Source organism: Saimiri boliviensis, chromosome 6 (genome assembly GCF_048565385.1).
Source record: "Saimiri boliviensis isolate mSaiBol1 chromosome 6, mSaiBol1.pri, whole genome shotgun sequence".
Lineage (NCBI taxonomy): Eukaryota > Metazoa > Chordata > Mammalia > Primates > Cebidae > Saimiri > Saimiri boliviensis.
The window spans coordinates 113,743,929-113,765,720 of NC_133454.1; the positions used below are offsets into that span (position 1 = coordinate 113,743,929).

The 21,792-nt window shown below is 43.1% G+C and overlaps 1 pseudogene; it reads left to right on the plus strand.

Annotated features, from left to right (window-relative positions):
• The first annotated feature begins 13,842 nt into the window (after window positions 1–13,842).
• On the plus strand, window positions 13,843–21,420 carry LOC120364559 (filamin-binding LIM protein 1 pseudogene; annotated as a pseudogene).
• Window positions 21,421–21,792: the final 372 nt, after the last annotated feature.

Genomic DNA, 21,792 nt, shown 5'->3' on the forward strand with positions numbered 1-21,792 from the left:
TAAAGAGCAACAGTGGTGAGATGATTTGCCCAAAGTCAAAGTGAGTCATTCGCAGAACCAGAATTAGCCTTGGACTTTGTTACTAGTCACATCTTTTCCATTAAATAGTATTTCCTCCAAGAAGTAGTATTTAAAAATAGACGTTCTTTACCTTGTCATGTATTTTCACCAGAGGTGCTTTGAGATCATTGGATATAAAGGTATTTTCTTCTGTGACCTGCAAAAATAAGTTTAGTTTCTTAAGAAAAAGCAATTTTTAAAAATTCTGATTGCTTAAAAAATAAGTACTTGTGTAGGCCATTTAGTAGTCTGAGCTTTATGTTAGAAAAAAATTCACAGCAGAGAAAGTGTAAGAGTTTGAGAGTGAAAATGAAAATTCCTATAAATGATTCAAGAATCCTGGATGAACTCATAATGTTGTGAAACTAAACCCATAACGCGGTCAAGATGAATAACGGGAGGACAGGTTGGGTAGTAAGACCCAGCTTTACCATCTAGAGCTAACTCTAGTGTATTTACAATGAGGGAGGGAGGGGGTCTTTCAAGCTGGACCCACTAGCCAGTCACTGGAACTAGAACCTAATGGTGTCATTTCAAATCATCCTAAACTGTCAGCGATTTTTCATAGGAAGACTGCTTTCATGTTCTTTCTGGGAAACGAAGGTAATTTTTTTTCTGGAATTTAGTAGAAAAAAAATCCAGAACCTCCAGTTGTATCATGCTGTAGAACTGGGGTCAGCAAACTTTTTCGGTAAAAGCCCAGAGAGTAAATATCATAGATTTTGCATACCATATAGTCCCTGACACAACTTCTCCACTCTATGCTGTTACAACACAAAAGCGTCTGTAAGATGACATGTAAATGAATGAATCTGGTTATGTTCTAATAAAATTATTATTTTTAGGCCTTGACATTTGGATTTAATGTACTTTTCACGTGTCATGAAATGTTACTCTTTTGATTTTTTCCAATCATTTAAAAAAACAAAAACACCACATTCCCAGTTTGTGAACTTCAGAAAACCAGGCAGTGAGCTGGATTATGCCCTCTGGCTGTCATTTGCCAATCCCTGCTATAAAAAAGACTTAAGGTGGACTAGCCACTGAAATCGTACCAAAGGGTGTTTGGTTATTAAGATGTGTGTATAGCAACCAAAAATCAATATGCAAAGTCATTGTCTAGATATTTTTTCTTTTTTCTTAATTTTTTTTTTTTAAAGACGGTGTTTCACCATGTTGGTCAGGCTGGTCTTGAACTCCCAACCTCAGGTGATCTGCCCACCTTGGCCTCCAAAGTGCTTGGATTACAAGCGTGAGCCACCACACCTGGCCTGTCTAGATATTTAATTAAAATATTTTTAACTGAATATGGGAATGTCTAACACTCCTATAACTACCAAACTTAATGGAAAAATACTCTGGCAGTATTGCTCCTTCAACTAAGGCACTTGGGGCAATCTGCTTAACTTCTGACAGCCTCAGTTTTTTCCTATCTTGTAAATTGCAGCTTAGAATACCTACTTCCGGCCCCAGGCAAGGTGGCCCATGCCTGTAATCCCAGCACTTTGGGAGACCGAGGCTGGCAGGTCCCTAGAGCTCAGGTGTTTGAGACCAGCATGGTCAACATGGTGAAATCCCATCTCTACAAAATATGCACAAATTAGCCAGGCATGGTGGCACACGCCTGTAGTCCCTGCTACTCTGGAGGATCACTTGAGCCCAGGAGGTTGAGGCTGCAGTAAACTGAGATTGCCCCGCTGCACTCTAGCCTGTGTGACAGAGTGAGACCCTGTCTCAAAAAAAACAAAAACCCTACTTTGTAGGGCTCTTGAGAAGACTGAATAAAATAATTCGTGTAAAGTGCTTAGCACAGTCCAGGCACATAGAACTGTATGATGCATTTTCACTGTGCCCTTAAATTCATTTTCTTAGTTAACATAACTCAAGAAGGTGAACAGGTGGCATCCAGGTATTTTGATGGCACAGATGTGCATGTGGGGTTCAGAGACTCTCTGGTTGATTGAAGATTTTGAGGTTGTCATCATAAGTTTTGGTGAGTCTTTCTCAAGCTCTCAGAATTTCTGTGTGCCTGACATAGGCACTCAGTGGGCACACACTAGCTGTGTGGCTTTAGACAAAATACGTAGGTTTTCTGAACCCTGGTGTTCCTTATACGTAAAGACAATACCTTGTGAGATTGTTGTTGGGATAAATGGCATAAGGGTTAAAGGAAAAAAAAGGTAACAATTAGTATGTTAGCGGAAATTCCAGAAATAAGCTAGAAATTGAAAGTTCACTATCAAAAGCTGCTTTGACATAAATCATTCAGCTTTTAGACATGAATGACAATCATAACAGGTGCACAGTAACTTAAATTTGCTCTGTTGCCACCTAGTTACCCCTCCAAACCATTTAATTGCCATCAAAACCCTGTTGAGCAGGCCAGACACAGTGGCTCAGGCCTATAATCCTAGCACCTTGGGAGACTAAGGCAGGAAGATCACCTGAGGCCGGGAGTTCAAGACCAGTCTGGGCAACATAGGAAGACCCCACCCAAGCTACGAGTGGGAAGCATCACTTGAGCCGAAATGTTCAAGGCTACTGCAGTGAGCCACAATTGTACCACTGCACTCCAGCCTGGACAACAGAACAAAACCCTGTCTCAAAATAAAAAAACAAAAAAGCAAAAACTGTTGAACAAAGGTTGAAACTCAAATCTTGAATGTTATCAAGTATCAAATGTGCAGTTTTAAATTTTTGTGAAAGTATTCCAATCAGTATTTCCTTACATATTCCTGCCTCCTGTTCTGTGCTTCAAGAAGCTCTCCTAACTCCAAGATTAGAAAACTACTTACAATTTTTCTTCTGGCATTTTTATGGTTTCTATTTTTTACATTTACTTTACTATATTTATCTTTAAAATGTTTTTGGTGTAATATGAGGTAGGACTCTAACCTTTGTTCAATAGAAAGTAATTAATATTGGGCTTTTAGGGAACAATGTAAAATGTCACTCAAAATAATAAAACAGCTTCCTTCCTATTTGCACTATTAGTCTAATGCAGAGACACTGTAAATATAGAAAAAAGATAACAGGCATTACATATTATTATAAAGAGGCTTTTTGTACTATAATGGAGAATGTATAAAGAAGCTTTTTCTGAATTTTCTTAATTTACACTTTTATGCTAGCACAGCACATAACCACACCCATGGATATTAACGTATTTTTGTACATTGACAGTATTTTGTACTTGACAGTATTTCCAATAAAGTAATGAAACTCCCCTGGAAAGGACTAATTTATGGCTTTCTCATCTAGCCTGGCTTCCCTTCTCTCTTCACTCAACCACTCTACTGTTTTCTACTCCAGGCTGAAAAGTAACCCCATTATCTCTTAAAAGGTCAGCCCAAAGAAGATTTGAACTCTGTCTGAAAACCTGAGAGTTCTATATCTTCACTGAGGCAGGAAGGTAAATATTGGAATTCATCAAGTCTTCTTTTTCTAAAACTTATTGGACTGGAATAAATGAAAACCTGGCTTGTACCAACAAAGTGCTTAAATAAGTAGAGAAGACATATCAATGTGATTTTTAAAGAATTATGACAGAAAATCCCCAGTGACTAGCAGAAGTTGAATGTGCTTTCTTTCTCCCCACTGTCTCGATGGCTTCTGATCTTTTTGAAAAATCTTCACTGTAACTGTCTTGTGCATGCATTTATGGTAGGCCAAAATCATCACTGGAAATGGGTCAGATATAACTTGTAAATATAAATTGGTGGATAAACAGTCCACTCTAGAGAATGCCTTCAGTTTCATTACTTTGCCATAATCTGCAAGGTCAGTTCAATCCTAAGTAATTTCAGTTGTGTGTGTGTTCCTTGACCTCAGCACTATTGACATTTTGGGCCACATGATTTTTTGTTGCAGTGGGTATCGTAGAACTCTTAGCAGCATCCTTGGCCTCTAGAGGCCAGTAGCAGCTCCCCAACAATTGTGACAACCGAAAGTATCTCCAGGCATTGCCAAATACCCCGTGTGTATAGGGTGAGGGTGGAGTCAAGGGGGAGGAGCATAAAACTGCACTGGGGTTAGGTTTGTTGGGAGGGGATGGTTGAGAACCACAGAACTAGACTAAACACCACGGAGAGATTCTCATGTGCATTTGTATGTGTGTGACTCTACCCTCCAAGAAGCAGATCCTGATTCCTTTTCCAAAAGTAATTGATGCAGATCAGGGGGCCTGGGCTGGACCTGTTTGTTAGAAACTAAAATGGCTGCAATTAGAGCCGTAGAAATGTCTGCCTTAAAGCTGCTGAACTGCTAAATGTATCACAGGGGGATTTTTCCAAGACTAGGGATTTGAAAGAATTTTATCATCTTGTTATTTCCACCTTCATTGTCTAGTCTTTGATATCTGTTATCAACATAAATAAATTACATTGTGGGCCTGAGCAATGGTGTTATCTAGTGTAAGGTGTTACCAGATTTCTGAGAAACTGCTAGTGAGTCTGGGTTCTGCAAATATCCAACTAAACACTTTATCTTTCTGGACCTATTTCCTTGCCCAAAATGGGGACAATAATAATACTTAATCCACTGGATTGTTTTTATTTTCGTTTTTTTGACACAGAGTTTTGCTCTTGTTGCCCAGCCTGGAGTGCAATGGCTCGATCTTGAGTCACTGCAACCTCTGCCTCCCGGGTTCAGGCAGTCCTCCAGCCTCAGCCTCCCTAGTAGCTGGGATTACAGGCACTCACCGCCACACTTGGTTAATTTTTTTGTATTTTTAGTAGAGACAGGGTTTCACCATATTGGCCAGGCTGATCTAGAACTCCTGACCTTAGGTGATCCACCCTCCTGAGCCTCCCAAAGTGCCGAGATTACAGGCGTGAGCCACCAAACCCAGCCTCACTGGATTGCTTTGAGGGTCCAAGCAGTTAACAGGAAATTAGTAGGGCTTCTTCTTGAGGAATTAGTAAAACTGGAATCAAACAGTCCCAGGATGACCTTGGACAAATGATGCACTATTGGAAGCTGCAGTTTCCTTACGTGCAAAATGCAGAAATCATCATCTTTATAGAGTTGTTACGGAGGTTAAATGAGATAATATGTGTCATACGTGCTTGACAAATATCATTATTTTGGTTCCTTGGTGATTTGTATCACATTGCACAATTATGTATTTTATTTTTTTTTTTTTTTTTTTTTTTTTTTTTTTGAGACGGAGTTTCGCTCTTGTTACCCAGGCTGGAGTGCAATGGCGCGATCTCGGCTCACCGCAACCTCCGCCTCCTGGGCTCAGGCAATTCTCCTGCCTCAGCCTCCTGAGTAGCTGGGATTACAGGCACGTGCCACCATGCCCAGCTAATTTTTTGCACTTTTAGTAGAGACGGGGTTTCACCATGTTGACCAGGATGGTCTCGATCTCTCGACCTCGTGATCCACCCGCCTCAGCCTCCCAAAGTGCTGGGATTACAGGCTTGAGCCACCGTGCCCGGCTATGTATTTTATTTTTATTATTTCTTTCCTGTGAGCATTGAAACCTGGAAACCGGAACAACGAATTAGTACACCCATATGAGTGAAACCCTCTTTGAAATATATTATATCTCAATTCCAATGAAGTAAAAGCTGCTTTAAACTGGAGTATAAAACCTTCTGTCTTTTCCAAGTGAAATCAGTTAGGGCACACGTTTCTTAAAATAACATAAGGTTCTCCCCTCATTGAAATCATGTTCTACTAAGTTTTTTACAACCTCTGTATCACATAAAGCACATGGGGTCAGACATAGCATGCCCAGCCAGCACAGTTTGTCCAGTCGTGAACATTTAAATATGACTAGGTGTTATCCCAAAATTCACCTTCCCTCAAAGCACTGGCAAATTGCATTGCAGTCCTAAAATTGAGTGCAGGTGGTGAGGTACTCAGGGATCTGACCGTGTGTTTTACATAAACTCTTTTATTTTTTTTTTTTTATTTTTTTTATTTTTATTTATTTTTTTTTGTTTTGTTTTGGTTTTTTTTTTTTTTTTTTTTTTTTGAAACAGAGTTTCACTCTTGTTACCCAGGCTGGAGTGCAATGGCGCGATCTCGGCTCACCGCAACCTCCGCCTCCTGGGTTCAGGCAATTCTCCTGCCTCAGCCTCCCGAGTAGCTGGGATTACAGGCACGTGCCACCATGCCCAGCTAATTTTTTTTTGTATTTTTAGTAGAGACGGGGTTTCACCATGTTGACCAGGTTGGTCTCGATCTCTCGACCTTGTGATCCACCCGCCTCGGCCTCCCAAAGTGCTGGGATTACAGGCTTGAGCCACCGTGCCCGGCGCTTATTTTATTTTTGAGATGGAATTTCTCTCTCGTTACTCAGGCTGGAGTGCAACGGCGCGATCTCGGCTCACCGCAACCTCCGCCTCCTGGGTTCAGGCAATTCTCCTGCCTCAGCCTCCTGAGTAGCTGGGATTCCAGGCACACGCCACCATGCCCAGCTAATTTTTTGTATTTTTAGTAGAGACGGGGTTTCACCATGTTGACCAGGATGGTCTCGATCTCCTGACCTTGTGATCCACCCGTCTCGGCCTCCCAAAGTGCTGGGATTACAGGCTTGAGCCACCACGCCCGGCTACATAAACTCTTTAATTGAAGTATAACATTCATAAAGAGAAGTGAACAAATCACAAGTTGCACATTTTCGTAAACTTTCACAAAGCACACCTATACGTAGGTGTTTTGGAAGGTTAGAGAATTCTGTAATAAACATGATTTTTTATCATTGGGGTGGGTGGATATAAAGGGGTTTCACGAATCTGAAAGAATAGAGTGGAGAAGACAAAATAGCAATTGCCTTTGATATGCAAATGTGATTTTGAATTCTCAAATGGAGATATTGCAAAATGATAAATTGGAATCGGATTGTTAGTGCCAAGCCACTGGATGTATGATCTCGAACAATTTACTTCAAGCACCTCAGTCTTCTCATATGTTAAATGGGAAGAATAGTAGGATTGTTGTTTGGATTCAACAAAACAACACTTTTAAAGGTTTGGGTGAGTCTGGCACATAAGGTCTCAGTAGAAGTGAATTATTTTTCATTTGGGATGATTCCCCAAGGGATGAGAAGAAGTTATGGAGATCTCAAGAATTCTTTTAGGAAAAAAAAAAAAAAAAAAAAAAAGGAAATTTTGCCCAGCAAGGGAGATGGATTAGAATAGCTAAGGGACGCTTTCACAGAACCCCAGGACTCACACCAGCAAGGAGAGTAGGTCTGTGGGAAAGCCTGCAGAATGAGAGAAAGCAGGGTATCTGGAGGCAGCAGGCAGGGTGATGAACCAAAAAGCTGTGAAGATAGCTCAGTTCAGAACAGAAAGCCACAGGGGTGTGCCTGGCATCCAAACAGGACACGACCTGATTTTTTTTAGAGACCAGAGTAAAGTCTAAGAGTGATTGCTTGTTTGATGTGGGTCTAAGAGAAACTGCAGCCACAGGAATCATAATCCCAGAGGTCAGAGTCTTGAAAGGCCTGTGCACTAAAGGAGGGGGACTCGTTTAGGGCTTTATCCAAGGCCAAGTGACTGGAGCACCTGACAGCAATGACCTCAAATGTGTATCTTTAGACCCCGCATTCCCTCACACTGCAACAAGATATAAGTCAACCTGAATACTGAATGAGAGAAAGAGATACTACGGTACCGAAGAGGAAAAGAATGGAGCAGACTGGGTCTCGGAATAGAGACGAAGCATGGAAGTCTCCCCCTTTGCATGACGGCAACAAGGAGTTCCCCCAAATCCAGCCAGTAACCTCATTTGTCACAGCTGGACCTTTGGGTCTCTCTTATCTCTTTCTCATTGTCTCAATCCTGTAAATGGCGTATCAGCTTTGATAGGAGGCGATTTGGTTTCTGGTTCCTTGATTGGTTGCAGGAGCTCGATCAGCATACGCAATCCAGCAGGACAAGCGTGGTGAATAAGTGTGACCCAGTGTTCTTACTTTCGTGAAAGATCCCTTGCTGATAGGTAAAGGATATGAAATAAGCAAACTGGGGATGGCAAATCTGTGGGTTTCCCAGGGCCTAAACTTGACTTCAGAATCCTTCTCAACACAGTACATCAGGCAGCCATTAGCAACTGTTTGGAGCTTGCCCAAGATACAAATCTATTTTGGCATACCTGGACTCCACCCTGATGTCTTGCTATACTTAATGCACCTTTCCTATCCACTTCTCCCAAGCCCAATGGAAAGGGTGCCAGATAGGAAATTATTCCCAGCTTCAGTCCTGCATATTTAAATGAAGCCCTGGATAAGTAACAATTACCTATTTAGGGAACTCTTCTCATATTTCTGAGTTTATAACTGATTTATGACCTATAAATAGTCACATCAACCTCATTGCTGAATAATTTACATACTGAGGTCGTGCCCTTTGAATGAACCTGACACCCATTAGTGTTAAACTAACCAGCCGTGCCACATCTAAGCTAGAACACGTGGAGAACCGTACCCCAAAGCGATGGGGATGGTGAAGCTGAAGGCCTGGATTTTACTCTCTCATTTTGAGTCCAGCCAATTACTTTCTTTTTTGCCGCATTTATTTTTTCTCTCTAAAATAGGATTTTTTTTTTTCCCTCATAGGTGGCAATCTTAGGAGAACTATTTAAATAATAAACGGGCTGGGCTTGGTGGGTCACCCTGTAATCCCACCACTTTGGGAGGCCAAGGTGGGTGGATCAATTGAGACCAGGAGTTTGAGACCATCCTGGCCAACATGGCAAAACCCCATCTCTATTAAAAATACAAAATATTAGCTGGGCATGGTGGCACACACCTGTAATCCCAGCTACTCGGGAGACTGAGGCAGGAGAATCACTTGAACCCAGGAGTCGGAGGTTGCAGTGACCTGAGATTGTGCCACTCCACTCCAGCCTGGACTGCAGAGCATGACTCTGTCTCAAAAAATTTAAAAAAAAATTTTTTTTAAGTCTTCAAGATTCTCAGAGCTCAAAAACTTAAGACAAAAAGCATCATTTCTGTAGCCGTATCCTTCTTTGGTGAAAGCCATATTACCTTAGTGCTAGAGGTTGATCATTTGTGTTTTACACGTCATTATGCAAAAAAAAAAAAAAAAAAAAAAAAAAAAAACAAATCTCTTCAGCACTGTAATAATGATGAGATGGGAGGGGTATAGTCCACATTGTTCCCATCTGTAAAATGGACATGCCATACCATTCATTTCCCTCTCTTTGCTTACAGAGAACTGATGAGATAGAAGTTGCAAATGACTAAGTTTACCAAAAACAAGTGCTGTGAGTGAAAGAAAGAGGAATGTTTTAAATTTAAAATTTAATTTAAAATAACACTACTTCAGCCATCTCAGCATCTGGGTTGGTGGACAAAACAAGAGGTAATAGCAGCTTGGGGGCTTGGGGCTAAGAATTACATTGGTGGATATGGAGATAACACAGAGAAGTAGGGACCTGAAACATTATATTCTCCTAACTTAGTGAGAGTCAGAATTAAAAAACAGGCAAGCCGCTATGGCTCACGCCCGAATTCCAGCACTTTGGGAGACTGAGGTGGGCAGATCACAAGGTCAGGAGATCAAGACCAGCCTGGCCAACAGGGTGAAACTAAAGATAGAAAAAATTAGCTGGGTGTGGTGGTGTGGTCCTGTAATCCCAGCTACACAGGAGGCTGAGGCAGGAGAATTGCGTGAACCCGGAAGGCAGAGGTTGCAGGGAGCCGAGATCGCGCCATTGTACTCCAGCCTGGGTGACAGAGCAAGCCTCCATCTCAAGAAAAAAGAAAAAATAAAAAGACAAGAAGCATTTTCCAATAGCCATTTGGGGAGTTTTGACTCCCTGAAGGTACAGGTATTATGAGTTCCAGAGCCACAAACACTTTATTAATACTAGTTCCTCAATTAGCATAAGCATAAACTTATTATTTTTCCAAGTACATTGTATTGTCACCGTTCATCTAATAGAAAAGAAAAACTCATTCCAATTCCAATCTGGATGAATGTTATATTTCCTTTGATAAACGTCAGTGGGTTGATGGGGACGGATGCATTTCAAGTGGAAACGCTCAAACCTGAGCTTTGTGACTAACTGTGCCTAAAGACAGCTCATTTCATACTGGAGTGTCCTCGCCTCAGCAGCTTAGGCAAAACCAAAAAGATCACAGAGCAAAACCAACAGAGAGTATGACAACATTAACACAGAAATTTTATGTTCACACATTACTGGAACCTAAGTCAATTTATGAAAACGCTGTTTTAAAGAAGCATGTTTTGTCCTGAGTAATTGTGAATAACCAGAAAAATCAAACAAATAAAATATTACAGTAGGCAATACAAGTGGGTCCCATTTCCAATTTTTTAAAATGAGCTCTTGAAATGAAGGTGTGTTCAGGGCCAGACACGGTGACCCACACCTGTAATCCCAGCACCTTGGGAGGCCGAAGAGGGCGGATCACAAGGTCAGGAGATCGAGACCATCTTGGCCACATGGTGAAACCTCATCTCTACTAAAATACAAAAACTTAGCCCGGTGTGTTGGTGCACACCTGTAGCCCCAGCTACTTGGGAGGCTGAGGCAGGCGAATCGCTTGAACCCGGGAGGTGGAGGTTGCAGTGAGCCAAGATCATGCCACTGCACTCCAACCTGGTGACAGAGTGAGACTCCATCTCAAAAAAAAAAAAAAAGAAAAAGAAAAAGAAAGAAAGAAAGAAATGAAGGTGTGTTCAGATCTAGTATTTTCCATTAACGTTTTCATTTTTTGTTTTACCAAACTTATAATTTCAGGGAAATTGTATTTCATTGCTGATTGGATTTCATGAAAATAGCTCCCAAAGCTTTAAATTGAAGTTTCTCTGTTTTCTCAGGTGCATTTAGCTTTTTGACACATCAAGGTGTCTGAAATTTCTGTGCTCTGGGAATCCAGGTCTCAGTTCTACTATTAGCTAGTTGTGCACTTGAAAAAGTCATTGACTTAACAGGCTTCCATTTTTTCGTCTTTAAATGTCTGTATCTTATCACACCGGGTTAGTTGATGGATTTAAAGTAGGGATCCCTAAAGTTTTCCTAATGAATATTTTTTTTCTCATGAAGTCTTACTGTTAATCATTAACAATAAAAAAAAAAACAACTGCCATTTACTAAGCATTCTGGGCCAGATGTTTTGTACATATTTAAAATTTTATAGATAAGAAAACTGAGGCACTGAGGGGTTAAGTAAATTGCCTAAGGTCACATAAATAGTACATGGCAAAACTGGGATGCCTGCCCACAGCTACTTAGATTCAGCTTCTGCTTTCTAATGGGAATTCCCATGAGACACAAGGAAGGAAGTGTGGGGCAGTGCTAGGTTGAGATGAACCAGGCCAGACCTTGAGGAAAATGGGTGGCTCCTGAGACAAAGGTCTCATTTTCTCTGACAAAAAGAGAAGTCAGTCTTCATCCTACATAACAAGATGCATGGTATGATGGAAAATGTGGGTTTTGGAGTTGGAAAGGCCTTGGTTAGAATCTTCACTAAGTTAGGCCAGGCTCAGCGGCTCACACCTATAATCCCGGCACTTTGGGAGGCCGAGGTGGGTAGATCACTTGAGGTCAGGAGTTCAAGACCAGCCAACATGGTAAAACCCCATCTCTACTAAAAATACAAAAAAAGTAACCGAGTATGGTGGCGGATGCCTGAAATCCCAGCTACTTGGAAGGCTGAGGCAGGAGAATTGCTTGAACCTGGGAAGCAGAGGTTGCAGTGAGCCAAGATCACGCCACTGCACTCCAGCCTGGGCAATGGAGCAAGACTCCATCTCAAAAAAAAAAAAAAAAAAAAGAATCCTCACTAAGTTAGTACTTAGTTGAGGGGCCTTGGACAAGTGACGTATCCACTCTTAGCCTTGTATGTCTTATCTAGGAAATAGGATGGGATAGGAGGTGAAATGAGAGTAGAATAATAATACTTGCAGAGCTGTTTCAGTGATTAGAAATAATTCATGCAAAGCGTCTTGAAGGCACATGAAGACATACAATGACAAAATATCGAATCCTTCTGTAAGTGCTTTCCTAAAGTATGCTGTTAGTAGGCATTAGCTAATAAAAAGAGAAAGGATGAAAGAAGTTTTAAGGGAGGGGACAGTTTGGCAGTCATCACTTGAGATGCTATTAAGCAAAGTTAAACTCCTTTACTGCAGGACTTCTCAGAGCCTTTAAATTGCAAAGATGCAATAGGAATCTCCAAGAGGAAGCTTTTTCTCAATTTATTTTGAATCTCAATTTATTTTGGCCCATTTTAATGGTTTCTGTGACAGGACTGGTGTTTCTAGGGACACGTGTCAGGAAGCACTGGTCTGGTGACTTTTGGAGGAAAACGCTGACTTGCTCGGGTCCGGTCACCAAGGTGCATTTACTGTTTTGTAGTACCTCCAGCACTGTCTCTCTTCTATCTATTTCTCCCGAAAATAGGATTTCTCTTCTTCACAAATGTCACAGAAGGAAGCTCTAAACAGTGATTTCCAGCATCCATACAAGTGAAAAGTTCAGCTCTCAACAGGAGCAGACAACATCCACAAAGCAAACCAAACAAGATCCATGGGGCCAAGACATTAAGTGGTTTCTCAGGATGGTGGAACATGGCTGCTTCCCTGCTTCTCCCGGAGAACCTTTAAATGAGCAGGTAACTCCCCAGACCACCGGAAGGCACCAACATGGGAAAAAGAGACCCAGTTCCTGGCCCAGAGAGTCAGAGGTCAGCCCATCCAGGTGACCCCGCTTAGGATCCTGGTCTTGCACTTGTCAAAGGCCAGCCCAGCCCAAGGAAGGGGAAAGAATTAGAGGATAAGCTTTTTATTTTCATGTACAAAGCACTTGCCCTCAGGTTATAAATGTTATTGCATTTGTGTAGCACTTTACTGCTGCCCTCAGCTTGCAAGCATCACAGGATCCCAGTGGCAGTACTTTCCTAACCCTTGATCAATAGCTTATTTCTATCGCCTTCAGTCCCAGCTGCCAATCCGTTCTGTATAATGTGGGAGGCAGACTTCACTGCTCTCCAGCTGTACCTGTTATGAATGTAAACAGTGCAAGTAACGTGCGTGTGTGTGTGTGTGTGTGTGTGTGTGTGTGTGTGTGTGTGTATAATGAATGGGGGACGTGAGATTTTTGAACAAGGAATGACAAAAATGGGACCCCTGTTCTGGGAGACTTCCATAAAGCTGGGAGTTTTCTTTCTAGTTTCTCTCTCCTTTTCTTTCTTTCACTCTCTTAAACGATGTGCTTGATATTCTGTCATGTAGCAGGAGAAATTCTGTCTTAAGTTTCCGTGTTTTTATTTGAGATATACATATATATATATATATATATATATATATATATATATATATATTTAGGGGAGGGGGTGAAAAGTGGATAGAAAGATCTAAGTTCCAAGAAAGAAAGGGTCGTGTCTATCTTATTTATCACCCTTGTAGTCCCAGCACCTAGACTGAGCCTAGCATGGAATTATTTGTTGACTAAATGAATGAATTCAGGAATGGGAGGGTAAGAGGGGCCCAGAACAATGCTCTGGAGCTGCCTGAGCAAAGAGGCAAAGGCCTTGTGTTGCCAGCAGCAAGGGGGACCACAAAAGGCTTAATGGGCATCCACTTTATTTAAGGCTCACTCTAGGCACCTTGGGAACCACAGAGGAATGAGATCATAAGCATAACTAGCTACTACCATTCCAGTTCTCCAGGGAGCAGAGTCAGCCAAGAAACCGCTTAGGGACACATTCCTCATCGCACCTTTTTTCTCACCTCTGATGCTAGTTTTAAGACAAACCAACTCTAGGAGACACGCTGAAGGATGAAGAGGACCCCAAAGCTCCGTGACATTCCCCAGCTCCAGGAAGATGATTCCACCTCGCAGTAAGACAGTCAGGCCTGCCCTTGTCTGAACCTATGGTCCTTGAGGCTCAGCCAAACCTCTCCTGTGGCAGAGGAATGTTGAGGTGACATTCTCCTTCCTGCCACTCAGCATCTTTTAAACAATCCTCCTCCACCTTGGGAGAATATGCATGAACTCAACGCAGTCTGGGACCAGCGAAGATGAAAACTGTTTTTCTCCCTGGGAAGGGAATTGGTCACAAGGGGAAAAATACACCTCTCTTGAAAAATAAGAATCAGGGGTCGGGTGTGGTGGCTCATGCCTGTAATTCTGGCATTTTGGGAGGCCGAGGCAGGTGGACCACCTGAGATCAGGAGTTCAAGACCAGCCTGGCCAACATGGTGAAACCCTGTCTCTACCAAAAATACAAAACTTAGCCAGGTGTGGTGGCACAAGCCTGTAGTCCCAGCAACTTGGGAGGCTGAGGCGGGCAAATTGCTTGAACTCAGGAGGTGGAGGTCGCAGTGAGCCAAGATTGCACCACTGCACTTCGGCCTGGGTGACAGAGCAAGACGTCGTCTCCAAAAAAGAAAAACAAAAGAATCTGAGATGACTGCAGGTTCTGTCAGGCAAGGATCTTTTGCTTGCCATGGTAGAAATTCATGTCAAGTGGAATTAGTGAACGAGGGAGCTTGTTGGAAAGATATCAGGGTATGTCGTGGGGCGGGGGCAGTGGGCTCAGAAGGACTGGGTACCAAACCCTGGAAACTGGACTCCCCAGGAATCCTCAGGGACAGCAACCCCACTCCCCCACCTGACGTTTGGCTGCTGCCAGCTGCACCGGAGTTTCCTCCTCGGCCCGCTCTCCCCAGCTTCGGGCCCCTGTGTCAGGACGGGAGGAGGTTGGCACAGCCCATTGGCTCTGCACACACCACCTGTAGTGCACCATGAATTAATATTTTTAATAAATCCTGTAATTATCTTGTGAACAGAACATTTTTGTAGCACTGTATTTTTTGGTGCTAAAAGCATTAATTTGTTCAATATAAACATTAAAAATATACCATCATTTTTGTAACCTTGTTTCTTTATTTCTTCATGGAAAATGGGCTCTAAGGCCCCAACTAAGAGGTACGCTTGGCTTTGTGTAGCCACCCCAAGTGGCCAGCCAGACTGCAGCCAGCTCCCAGACCCGGGTTGGAATGTCAGACTTTTGTTTTTCTAATAAATAAAATATTTAACCAGTACAGAGAAATAGAGTCCCTCATAATCCCACTTCCTAAAAATAATCACTATTAGTTTTCTAAATCCTTCAAGTTTTATGTATGTATAAACATATATTTATGTAGACAGGATCCTAACACATTGTTAGATAGTGTTTGCTAAACTGCTTTTTCCTTCTTAACACAAGATCATGAGAATCTTCCCACATCGATACATAGAATGCATCATCCTCTTGATGGCTACATTGAATTCTGTTCCACTGAATAAACGGGCCACAATTTCTTTAACCAATCACCTCTTGTTGGAAACATACTCTAATTTTTCACTATTATAAGGAATTATTATTTTTTCAATTTTTCACTCTTATAAGGAATACGGTACTAAGCATCATTTTGTATGCATCTTGGTCACATATCTGATTACTCCTTTAGAAAAAAAATTCCTAGAAGGAAAATTGCTGAGAAAAAAAAGATACATCTTTTAAAATTTGATCACATTAACAAGTAGTCCTCTAGAAAATTGCACCGATTTGCATTTCACCAATATGTATGAGATAAACTGACTCCACACCATCTCCAACATTGGCCATTATGACTCTTTTTTATCTTTGCCAGTAAGATAGCTGAAAATGATATTTCATTTTGGTTTCAATCTGTAAGTCTGATTATCAGTGAGGTTGAAGCACGCTTTTATATCTTTATTTGTCCAACTTAGTTTATGAACTATCTATTCATGTGTTTTGCCTATTTAATTTTATAAAAGCATTCTCTTTTCTTGTTGATTAAAGGTCCTTTAGATAGCAAGGCTATTAACCTTGATATTTATGTTGAAATTATTTTTTCTTAGTTCATTGTATCTTTTGCCATGGAAAGTTTTTATGTTTATATATTTGGTGGGTTTTCTTTTGAGATGGGGTCTCATTCTGTCACCCAGTCTGGAGTGCAGTGGCACAATCTCGGCTAACTGCAAGATCCACCTCCTGGGTTCAAGCTATTCTCCTGCCTGACCCTGAGTAGTTGGGACTACAGATGTGCACCACCATGCCCGGCTAATTTTTGCATTTTTAATTGAGACGGAGTTTCGTCATGTTGGCCAGGCTGGTCTCAAACTCCTGACTTCAAGTGATCCATCTACCCACCTTGGCCTCCCAAAGTGTATTTTTATGTATTTGTATCAGCCTGAGACAACAAAAAGCCAAGTAATGGCCTTAAACCATACAATATTATCTGTTTAATTAACCTGAAATTCAGAGGTAGGCGGTCACAGGATTGGTCTGACGGCTTAGAGATGTTGTCAGTCGGTGCATGACCTTCAGATTTGCCATTCACTGTGTGTTGACAATGCCTCCCCTCAGCGAGACAAAGTGCCTGCTACACCTTTGAATATGACCTCCTCATCCTCTGATTAGGAAGAACCAGTGTGGAAAAAGAAGAAAATAAGGACAAAGAATTTTTTTTTTTTTTTTTTTTTTTTTTTTTTTTTTTTTTGCCATCTCACAGATCTACTATCTTTCACTGGGGAGGAAATTCTTTCCCAGAAGGTCCCAGTAGATTTTTACTTACATTTCACTGGTAACCAGTAGTGTGTGCTGAAATAATCAAACCTGCCAATCACTTCCTCTATGACTTGTGGCTTAGGGCCACATTACCAAAAGACCTCCCTATCCCCAATTTCTTTTTTTTTTTTTTCCCCCTTTTTTGAGACAGAGTCTCGCTCTGTTGCCCAGGCTGGAGTTCAGTGGCGTGATTTCGGCTCACTGCAACCTCTGCCTCCCAGGTTCAATCAATTCTCTTGCCTCAGCCTCCTGAGTAGCTGAGACTACAGGTGGACACCACCACACCCAGCTAATTTTTGTATTTTTAGTAAAGATGGAGTTTTACCATGTTGGCCAGGATGGTCTCAATCTCTTGACTTCGTGATCCGCCTGCCTCAGCCTACCAAAGTGCTAGGATTACAGGTGAAAGCCATCCTGCCCAGCCAAATTCTTTTAAAATGTACTCTACCACTATCTCCTAGAACTTCTGAGATTTTGTTTCTTTGTTTTATTTCCAAATCCTTAAACTATCTGGAATTTATTTGGGAGTATAGTGTGAGATAACTTTACATTTTTTTCCAAAAGATATCCGATGTATGGATAACTTTTATTAAATCATCAATATTTTCCCCATCAAGTAGAAATGCCATCTTCATTATTTAGTAAATTATCCTATATTCATGGGTCTAGCTCCATGGATCTGTCTTTTCTTGCCCCAGTACCACAATGTCTTTAATCACTACAGTTTCATATCAGGTAGCACAAATTATTCTTTATTTTTATTTTTATTTTTTTTGAGACGTTTTCTTGCTCTGTCTCCAGGCTGGAGTACAGTGGTGCAATCTTGGCACACTGAAACCTCCACCTCCCGGGTTCAAGCGATTCTCCCACCTCAGCCTCCCAAGGAGCTTGGACTACAGGCACATGCTACCCTGCCCAGCTAATTTTTGTATTTTTAGTAGAGATGGGATTTCACCATGTTGCCCTGGATGGTCTCCAGCTTTTTGTTTTTTTGAGACAGAGTCTCGCTCTGTCACCAGGCTGGAGTGCAGTGGCCTGATCTCGGCTCACTGCAACCTCCGCCTCCTGAGTTCAAGTGATTCTCCTGCCTCAGCCTCCCAAGTAGCTGGGACTACAGGCTCGTGCCACCACATCTGGCTAAGTTTTGTATTTTCAGTACAGACAGGGTTTTACTACATTGGCCAGGCTGGTCTTGAACTCTTGACCTCATGATCCGCTGGCTTTGGCCTCCCAAAGTGCTGGTATTACAGATATGCCTGGCCCAGTGGGCTCCATCTCTTGACCTGTTGATCCTCCTGCCTGGGCCTCCCAAAGTGCTGGGATTACAGGCATGAGCCACTGCACCAGCCACAAGTTATTCTTTCTTCGTTATTTTCTTGGCTATTCTTCATTTATTTATTCTTCTAGATAAACATTAGGATTAGTTTAACTAGTTCCCTCCACCCACCAACAAACATTTCCTTTAGCATTTTGATTTGATTTACTTTAAACGTATGGGTTAACTAACATTAGACGATTTCACCTCTTTATCAATATTTAGTGTTTTCCTCCCAGGATCTTGGAATGTGCCTCTCCATTTTTCATCTTCTTTTATACCCTTTAGCATTTCTTTATCTTTATCATTTCTTTATAAATATCTTGTACATTTTTGTTAAGCTTAATTATATGTATTTTATTTTTTATGCTGATTGTAAATGGGATATCTCATCCCAATAGGAAAACCCAGGAAGGATCATTTGTCCATTCCTTAAATACATTCTATTTAGCCAGGCGAAGTGGCTGATGCCTGTAATTTCTTTTTTTTTTTTCTTTTTTTTAAGATGGAGTTTCGCTCTTGTTACCCAGGCTGGAGTGCAATGGTGCGATCTCGGCTCACCACAACCTCCGCCTCCCGGGTTCAGGCAATTCTCCTGCCTCAGCCTCCTGAGTAGCTGGGATTCCTGGCACATGCCACCACACCTAGCTACTTTTTGTATTTTTAGTAGAGACGGGAGTTTCACCATGTTGACCAAGATGGTCTCGATCTCTTGACCTCGTGATCCACCCGCCTCGGCCTCCCAAAGTGCTGGGATTACAGGCTTGCGCCACTGCGCCCGGCTGACGCCTGTAATTTCAACTCTTTGAGAGGCTAAGGCAGGCGGATCACCTGAGGTCAGGAGTTCGAAACCAGCCTGGCCAATATGGCAAAACCCCATCTTTACCAAAAATACAAAAATTAGCCAGGTGTAGTGGCAGGCACCTGTAATCCCAGCTACTTGGGAGGCAGAGGCATAAAAATCGCTTGAACCTGAGAGGCAGAGGTTGTAGTGAGCTGAGATTGTGCCACTGCACTCTAGCTTGGGTGACAGAGAGAGACTCCATCTCAAAAAAGAAGAAATTCTATTTGGCTATGATTATTTGAAAATATTCCTTGATTTTATTTGCTAATATTTATTTGTCATTTATTTCCAAGAAAGGTAAGGATGTAACATTTTTATCCTTTGAAGGGCTTTTATAATAATGTTTACAAAGTTTATAAATGAATCAGGGAACTTTCAGTCTTAATATTACTCTAGAAATGTATCATCCAACAAATACAGTAGCCGCTAGCCATGTGTAGCAAATGAGCACTTGAAATATGGCTCCAGTGGCCCACTCCTGTAATCTCAGCACTTTCGGAGGCCGAGGCCTGTGGATCCCTTGAGTCTGGGAGTCTGAGACAAGCCTGGGCAACATGGCAAAACCCTGTCTCTACTAAAAATACAAAAAATTAACTGAGCCTGGTGATGAGTGCCTGTAGTCACAGCGACCCATGAGGCCAAGGTGGCAGAATCACCAGAGCCCAGGAGATTGAGGTTGCAGCCAGCTGTGATCGTGCCACTGCACTTCAACCTGGGCAATAGAGTGAGACCCTGTATCGGAAGAAGAAGAGGAAGAGGAAGAGGAAGAGGAGGAGGAAGAGGAGGAGGGGAGGAGGAGTGGCTACTGTAACTGAATAACTAAATTTGTTTATTTTTATTAGTATTTTGAAATCAGGGTCTCACTGTGTCACCCAGGTTGGAGTGTAGTGGTGCATTCATTGCTCACTGCAGCCTCCAACTCCTGGACTCAAGTGATCCTCCCATCTCAGCCTCCCAAGTTGCTGGAATTATAAATCACACATGACCATGCCTGGCTAATTTTTATTTTTTCTTTTTGCAGGGATGGAGTCTTGCTATGTTGCTCAGGCTGGTCTCAAACTCCTGGCCTCCATTGATCCTCCTGCCTTGGCCTCTCAAAGTGCTAAGATTACAGGCATCAGCCACACTGCCTGGACAATTTTATTTAAATTTAATTTACTAGCATTTAAAGGTAAAAACTGATGTTTGACTTAGTTACTGGAAAATTTTTAAGTATTTTGGAACAATGTAAGTATGTGAATCTGCTTTTCTAAGCTTTTTTTTTTTTTTTTTTTTTTGAGACGGAGTTTCGCTCTTGTTACCCAGGCTGGAGTGCAATGGCGAGATCTCGGCTCACCGCAACCTCCGCCTCCTGGGTTCAGGCAATTCTACTGCCTCAGCCTCCTGAGTACCTGGGATTACAGGCACGCGCCACCATGCCCAGCTGATTTTTTGTATTTTTAGTAGAGACGGGGTTTCACCATGTTGACCAGGTTGGTCTCGATCTCTCGACCTTGTGATCCACCCGCCTCGGCCTCCCAAAGTGCTGGGATTACAGGCTTCAGCCACCGCGCCCGGCCGTGAATCTGCTTTTCAACTGTAAATTTACCTTATAAAATCTAAATCTTCAGAGATCAATATTTCTGATGAAATTTTATTGTCTAAATTGAGATATGCTGTAAGTATAAAATACACACTTGGGCTTGGGCATCGGATCCGAACCGCCAGGGTGCGGGCAGCCCAGAGTGTCCAACCCCCTCCTCCTGAGGTCAGCACGAGCTTCCGGACCTGGACCGCCTCTCACCCGCTTCACCGCCCCCCAGGATGCTCCAGCCTTCTCAAGAGGAGGCTCCTGCTCCAATGGGGGTCTCACTCATGGCGGACTTAAAGAAGCTGCGCCTGTCCCCGCCCCCTCCCCTACCTCTGGTCTGGCGGAGAGACCTTCAGTGCAGCCTGGGGCGGATCCTCTGAGGCCGGTGGAGGAATCGCTGCAGTTCCCCGCCACAGCAGAGCCTGTTGAGAGAGAGGCGTCCACAGACATCTGTACCTTCTGCCATAAGACTGTGTCCCCCGAGAGCTGGCTGTGGAGGCCAGGAAGAGGCAGTACCATGCCCAGGGCTTCACGTGCCCCACCTGCCGCTGCCAGCTGGCTGAGCAGAGCTTCACTGGAAGGATGTGCGACGCCTCTGCGAACCCTGCTACCAGGACACGCTGGAGCAGTGCGGCAAGGGTGGCGAGGTGGTCCAGGAGCACATCTTTAGGGCCAGGCCTTCCTCCCCTCACGTGTCTGAGCTGCGCCCGGTGCATCGGGGCTGAGAGCTTTGCCCTGGGCAGGCAGAACGAGACGCACTGCCTGGACGACTTGCACAGGAAATTCGCCCCCGTCGGCAGCATCTGTGAGAATCCCATCGTTCCTCGGGATGGGAAAGATGCCTTCAAAATCGACTGCATTGGAAGAAACGTCCATGAAAATTGCTACGGGTGTGAGGACTGCAGGACCCTCCTGTCTATGGAGCCCACCGACCAAGGCTGCCACCCCCGACCAACCGTCTCTTCTGCAAGCGGTGCCATGTGAAGCGAAATGCTGCGGGGTGCTACGGAGAGTGCCCGCTGGGCATCGGGCAGGGAGCGTACCACTAGCCCCACCTGGGGGTGGGGGGTCCTTCCCTGACTTGGTTTCCCTTCCTGACCTGTTCTTGTACACTGGGGCCCAGCCTGCAAGTCGGCCCAGCCTGTCTAGGACACAGCAGGACTAAGCACCCTCCGACCCTCCACTCCTCTATCCTCTGGGCACCAGAAGGTTCCTGGACCATGAGAGTCGCCCCCAGAATTCCTTGCTGGCCCCACCCCACTTCCAGGGTAAAGCCTGGGGGAGTCTGCGGGGGGGCACTTGGACCCTAGCACTGACTGTAGTTGTCTGGTAGGGATGCTGAGACCAGCCTGGCTTGCAGGGTTGAGCTGTTTAAGGAAAAACTCCAAAGTCCCTTAAAAAGTGCTTTTTACTTTGGGAGG